Here is a 7,500-nt window from a genome sequence, read left to right on the forward strand (position 1 = left end):
CAGTATGATTTTCTAAATTGGAGACTGGTTCCTACTTATAAAGGGATGTTGATCTATCACCTTCTTCTATCTTTCTATTATGCAACATCCCTCGAATCTTTCCTTCGTCATGCCTACAACATTCCATCTTCAATTTCTTCTCAATATTTGTTGAGAATTGGAACGGAAATTTCATCATTCGGTTCAATTGGCACTACCAGGACTCGAATCCAAAGTCCATCAGTTACCGGTTGCTAATACCTAGTCTTTCACCGATGTTACTAATCTCTTTGAGCAGTTCGAGAAGGAAAAGAAAACTTGTTCTTAGAGAGAAATGGGAAGAGGATCGACAGCCATAACCCCACCCACCGTCCTGGAGTCATCACAATTAATCTGAGAATACTTTTATTTTCTATCTTTGACAGAAAAATTACCTAAACCATAAAATAATCTTATATTAATATTCAGCAGCGCATAGATATTCCAAATTGTAAAAACAAAATGAAAACGAAAATAGAAGGTATAGTAATATCTAGTATCCTGAAAATATTTCAAACGGTAACAGAAGCCACCATACTGTAAGGTAGTGGAGAGACTATTGAATTTTGATATCTTTAAAATAGTCTATAAGATAATCTAGATGACAAAAGAAAATATGATAATATAAGAGACGCTGCATATTAATGTTTAATATCTTAGGAATAATTCATTTGGCAACAAAAGCCATAGAGGCGTACAGAAGGGGGCGGGGCTTAGGTGACTTGCTGGCTGACGATGACCACAATATATCTGAGCAAGAAAGAAGAGTCTAGACTGATGGGGTAGAGAGAACATGGACCAGCGGGAGAGGACGAAAGAAAGAGAGTGAGTTATAGGGCGGCGAGTTGGAAAGGATGTGGTGAACGGTGAGGTGGATGAGAACTGCAGGAAAGAATAAATCAATGGAAAATATATATATAAAAAGCCTGAGACATGTTTACGTTCAGCTGGCTACGAAAGTCCTGAGCAATTTGATCGTAGTGTGCATTTTTTTTTTTTTTTTTTTTTTTTTTTTTTTTTTTTTTTTTTTAAGTACCAGTGCGCATATTGGCTTATCTCCCTAAATGGTACTCGGTTGTCTGTACTTGGGCTATTCCTGAGGACACTTGGTAGCTGCTTTGTATTCAACTATACAATGTACGTTGGTCATTGAGATTGCCTATTTGTTGGTTGTTTGTTCGTTTCTTTGCTTGTTTGTTTTTCCAGATGTCTGGAGCGTATGCATTATGTACCTGGTGAGTACTTGTGTACATGTTGGTAGCTGGAACATATGTTGAACTTATGTATACACGTAGGTATCTTAGTTTTAGACTTTCTTTTTTTTGAGAGAGAGAGGCGTCATTTAAAAACTTAACGAGATTCTATTGATGATCAGCACTTGCATGCTTTATTTATTTATCAATTTTTAGAAACAATTACATATATTTCTTACGAATTATCAAGTTACAGAACATACAAATCATGGTGTAGGGAATGTTGATATTCATGTAAGTTTTAAACAGTCGGCTCTTGGATCTTAGCTATGGGTATCTTTGAAGTTGCTAATAATAAAATTTTTGTCATTTCAGGGTTCCCTTCCTAGAAACATCAAGAACCAATGACAGCCATCAACGTAAACCATAGACCACTTTGTCAAGTCTTGGTTTGGTCCGGGGGCTAAGTACCTGTCCTTAGGGTTTCATTCTAGATCAATGGCACCTTACGTAAGTATCTCCAATCACTACAAAAGTAGATTTAACAGTATATTTGATGGAAAACATACTTGATTGAATGATTGATTGACCCATAGGTTGAATGAATGTCAGACGGATTGAAAGATTATGTTCACCAGCTAAATTGTCGAATGGAAGGTTTGTCAACTTGTTAGTGGAAAATCAAATGGATTCATTTTTCGTGTAGTTGATGATCTGCATAATTGCCTGTGTGACTGAATAGTTAGATGGTAGATTAAAAGCTGGATAAGGAGGAGGCTTGAATCACTGGTTAAATATTCAGCTGAGGATTGAATTAGTGAGCAGTGAGTCAATAGACTGGTGAAATAATTAATTTGACAGAGTATGATATATTCACCCTTTTTTTCTGACTTGTAAGAAGATGGTCTTTGAAATACTTTTCCATCTGCATTGATATAGAGTTTCGTATGCTGATATTGGAATAACCATTATTGATTTAATATTTGGAAAACTGAAGACTTTTGTAGGTGTACTTCCAGGAGGAACAATATTGAATGAATTCTTGTATCGGTACTGATTACACTTTCTTTGCATCTTTCAGGATATTCACTGTTTCCGTAAGTAGGTTTCTGTGTTGGCCGTTTCGGCGTATTTTTTGGGGGTTATTATTTTTCCTGGTGACAAGAACACCAATAAACGGGAGGGCGTCTTTGTTGTAAATTTCAAAAGCAAATCTCGCCCTTAACCCCAGTTCATATGTACATATATATAATATTATGTAAAGTTTGTAGAACCCTAGTTCCAATGAAAAATGGTATCTTTGTAGACGATGCTTCTTGGATAGAGGTTGGCGTTTTCCAAGATCTTTTTAATGATACTCTTATAAAAGCTGACATGAAAGACGCCTAAGTGAGTATATCAATATCACGTTCTCGATTCAAAGGTACACTTTACTATCTAGCCCCATGAAAGTAACCTCCTTAGTATATTTCTGTATAATTACTGGTGGGTTTCCTTAGGACGTATTTTAGGGGCGCCCTCTAGTAGTGGTAAACATTATTGATATAAGTGAAAATCCATGTGAACAAGTTGTATAGACACGGTAAAGGAAACATGGACTGGAGGTGAAGCTTTTATTCCTGACGTTTCGTCTAACGACTTTCTCAAAGGAATGAGCATACTAGATACATACAGAGTTTATAAACACGCCATATGGCTCAAGGGGGTGTCCGAGCGTATAGCGCTGTGTTCTGATTGGCCCGCTGAGACAGCCAATCACGAAGCGCTATATTCGCTGAGGATTTGGCCCAGGTGAAGCTCCCAGCCTTATTGTTGATATTCGGACGAGTGGTGATGTACGCAGCTTCTATAGATTTTCTGGTCTTTTTATCCATACCTTCGTGTAGAATCTCGGCTCGGTTCCATTGTGGGAGGTGCCCAGATTCGTCAACATGCACCACCATTGCGTTGGTGAGTCTATGGTGACGGAGGTCGGCCTTATGCTCCCTGATCCTAGTGTCAAGGCCCCTCTTAGTCTCTCCATAGTATGCTTTATCGCATGATGTGCATGGGATCTTATATACGACGCTGTCTTTTCTCCCCCTCATCTTAGTCCCGCTTTTTATTATGTCACCAATCTTCGTTCCCGATGTTACGGCTGCTTTTACTTCCGTGCTCCTGAGCATTCTAATAATGTCTCCTACCTTCTCAGAGTTAGGAAGCGCCATGTACGATGTTTTTGTGGTGGCGTTGCCTTCTCTTAACCTGCTTGTGTGGATTATTTCTTCCGCTCTTCGTCTTAGGCTCAGGACTAAGCCCTTGGGGTAGCCAAGCTTCAAGAAGGCCGCGATGATGTATTCGATTTCCTCCTCCAGGAATTCTTCGCTGCATATCCTGTAGGCACGCAGGAAGAAGCCCATGACTACCCCCTTTTTCGTCCTCTCATTGTGTGCCGACAGGTAGTGTATGAAGTCGTCACGGTTCGTAGGCTTTCTGTAAACCCTGAATAGGAGGCCCTCAGTAGTCTTTATTAACAGGGTATCCAGAAACGGAAGCTTTCCCTCTTCTTCCTCTTTTATAGTGAATTGGATCTGCGGATTCACTCTATTTAATTGACTCCTGACGTCATCCAGGTCTGTCCTGTTCGGAGCGATTATAAGAACATCGTCCACGTACCTGAGCCATATTGCCCTCCTTCCTATGATATGAGAGTAGTGGTCCTTCTCTTGGACCTCCATGAAGAGGCAAGCAGCCACGGCACTCAGAGGTGACCCCATTGCAAGGCCACTGTGTTGAAGAAACTCCTCTCCCTCGAAGGTGAATGAACCAAAGTTTACGCACATGGATACCAGCTTCATGAAGTCTCCCCTGGGTAGCGGCAACTCCTCCTCGTCCATGTTGATGACCACTCTCCACACTGCCTCCAGAGCGCCATCTGTGGGAACTTGTGTGAATAAGGATTTCACATAGCTGGCCATTTTCTTGTACCTCATGCTTGTCCCCTTTAATCTGCGTAGCAGGTCCTCTGAATTTCTTAGATGAGATCCACTTATGGATCCCATGGCTTTAGATAGGGGCTTGGCCAAAACCTTCGCTAGTCGGTGGGGGGCACTGCCAATCCCTGATGTGATAGGCCTCATGGGGACCCCTGGTTTTTGGGTCTTGGGAAGACCCCTCATTGTTGGCGGGCGAGGGTCCTCCTCGATTAGGTGTTTTAGTCTGCGTCCCTTCTCCGAGCCTCCCAAAATCTTTCTCACCTTACCGTTAAAAATCATAGCTTCCTCCTTGGCGTGACCTGGATGTTTCTTCGTGTACGTGTCTTCATCTTCCAACAATTACTCCATCTTCCTCACGTAATCTGCTTTGTCCATGATCACGACGCCGCCCCCTTTGTCTGCTCATAGGAAGGAGGGCAATATGGCTCAGGTACATGGACGATGTTCTTATAATCGCTCCGAACAGGACAGACCTGGATGACGTCAGGAGTCAATTAAATAGAGTGAATCCGCAGATCCAATTCACTATAAAAGAGGAAGAAGAGGGAAAGCTTCCGTTTCTGGATACCCTGATAATAAAGACTACAGAGGGTTTACAGAAAGCCTACGAACCGTGACGACTTCATACACTACCTGTCGGCACACAATGAGAGGACGAAAAAGGGGGGTAGTCATGGGCTTCTTCCTGCGTGCCTACAGGATATGCAGCGAAGAATTCCTGGAGGAGAAAATCGAATACATCATCGCGGCCTTCTTGAAGCTTGGCTACCCCAAGGGCTTAGTCCTGAGCCTAAGACGAAGCAGAAAAAAATACAAGCAGAAAAAACATTACAGACACTAAGACGATTCAGAAACCTTGACACCAAACTACTATTAAGACTATACAAAGTACTTGTACGACCTCAACTAGAATACATACCAATAACAACAATCACATTAAAACCAAGTCAACTCCAAAAACTACAGTCAATACAAAACAAAGCACTACGATTCGCCACACACTACACATACAACATAAACTCGAACCACTTAACACAAGACTTCATAGACTAGCTTACAGAACATGGAACAGACTTACAATAACAAACCCAGAAATAGTACAAAACAGCGAAGACATAAACATAGAAGACGGACACGATCACAACTGGTGGCCTAGAGTGTCCCCTATCATAAACGGCCCTCCACCCGAACCTAAATACATACTTTAAACACAAATAAACATAAAAATACATCACTATCCTTCATTGTTCTACTAACCATACTAACCCAACTAACAATATAACTACTATTATCACTAACATTATTACTATTGTTATTAAAAAATGATAACACGTGCGAAAAAAAAAATCGCACGTGATATCATACAATCAATGAGTATGGTAATAGGAGTCACTACCCTCCCCCAACATTGTAAATGCAAAAATAGATCATAAAAAATCACTAGTCGTCATCCCAATGGGGAAAAAAATCATACTCATTGAAGAATGAAAAAAAAAATGCATACGATATGTAGAAATTAAGATACCCCCCACCATAATAACGCAAATAAAAAGAAAAACAAATAATAATATAAAAATATACATATATACCCCCTTAGAATTGTTTTCAAAAACCTATATTAGGTAAAAAAAAATAGTCGTATACATTTTTAGGAAAAAAAAAATCTACATTAACGTCAAAACTAACAAAATTAACAGCCAATAACAATCAAAAGACAACTCAAGAAGAAGAACAGACGACCCGATCCTGCGGAAGATGGACCAGCCTCCAACCAACATTAAGAACAACTTGGCATAGCTTCACAGCAAACAAAATATATATGTATATATATATAATTATGTATGACCAAAGTAGCAAGTGGGTCTGCCCCACATCTATTATAACTCTAACTTCCTTCCATTTCCTCCTTTACTCTTTTACACATACACACCCTCCCCCTCCCCCCTCTCCTCCCTCTTACCTATCCTGTCTGTAAGTAAGTAAGTATGCTCATTCCTTTGAGAAAGTCGTTAGACGAAACGTCAGGAATAAAAGCTTCACCTCCAGTCCATTATTGATATTTTGATGTATTAAAAAATAGGAACATTACTAATGACAACGTCTATGGAGGCGATTCAGCCTTCGGCTGGTACTCCACTCAAAATCTTGATGGCATCTTTATTTGAGTTCAAGCTAAATTGATTAGATACAAAGAAGGAGAGGAATTTATTCTGTTGCTTAGCAAAACGGGCTAATGATAAACAAAATCTTGAAAGTCTGCTCGGGGTAATTATTAGACTAATTTGACCTTCCCACCACCACCAGTTACGCCCTATCCCCTCTCCCGCCCGCCTACTCAGTTAGTTTGAACTCAGCTACAGAACATCGACTAATTTAACCAGGAAATCAGTTTCTGTCAATTACTGATTAGGTCCCAACTCCCGTCGATAGTTTAACTAGGCGATTAAATCACATGCTTTCCCATTTTGTGTGCCTAGTAAAGTCTAGCCTGTAAATCGAATGTGACATAGTCTTCTATGACCTCAAGGACTTATTCGTATTGTAAATATTCATTGTAATGAAATGCGTATACTACAGATTTGCAGAAGACTCCAGATAATGTAGTGCTCACAAGTGATGTAAACCGTATTTGTCCTGAGGAACTCAGGTCCTCGTTATCAAGACTTTCAGGATCACCATTGTGCTTGGTGCCCCCACTAAAGCCTCGAACTCGCATCTAAATGCCTTTGTCTCGAAGTCACTTGATTAAAAAAGTATTGGCAGTGTGATCCTGGATCAAGTTAGGAAATATTTCTTTGTCCTTAGCATGAATAGACCACAAATGTCATCACTGAAAGCCACCCGGTCTATATGTCAAGCATTAACTATGTTCACAGGGTCATTTCCGAAAACAAAATCACATGAGTTACATCATATATGCCTAAAAATATTGAGAATGGACGTGGAGTCTGTTCAGAAGTTGGCCAGAGATAATTTGCTGACTTAAAGGGGGAGACGATGAGTACATCCGTATCCTTTCGTGGTGTCAATGACTAGATATGAAATATCATATAAAAACGGCGTGCAATTATAGTTAACATAAGAGGAATGACAATAATGCCAAAAGGAATAGTGTAGAAGATGAATATGACGATGAATGAAATTAACTTGAATCTGAAATGGAACAGGAAAAAGAGGTGTCGGTGTAGGAGTAAGAAAGTAAGTAGCAGTTTGATGGGCGCAGTAAGAATGCGGATAGAGAGAGAGAGAGAGAGAGAGAGAGAGAGAGAGAGTGAGAGAGAGAGAGAGAGTGAGAGAGAGAGAAAGAGAGAAAG

This window comes from Oratosquilla oratoria, chromosome 39 (assembly GCF_046742065.1).
Source record: "Oratosquilla oratoria isolate Oo_2021 chromosome 39, ASM4674206v1, whole genome shotgun sequence".
Taxonomy (NCBI): domain Eukaryota; kingdom Metazoa; phylum Arthropoda; class Malacostraca; order Stomatopoda; family Squillidae; genus Oratosquilla; species Oratosquilla oratoria.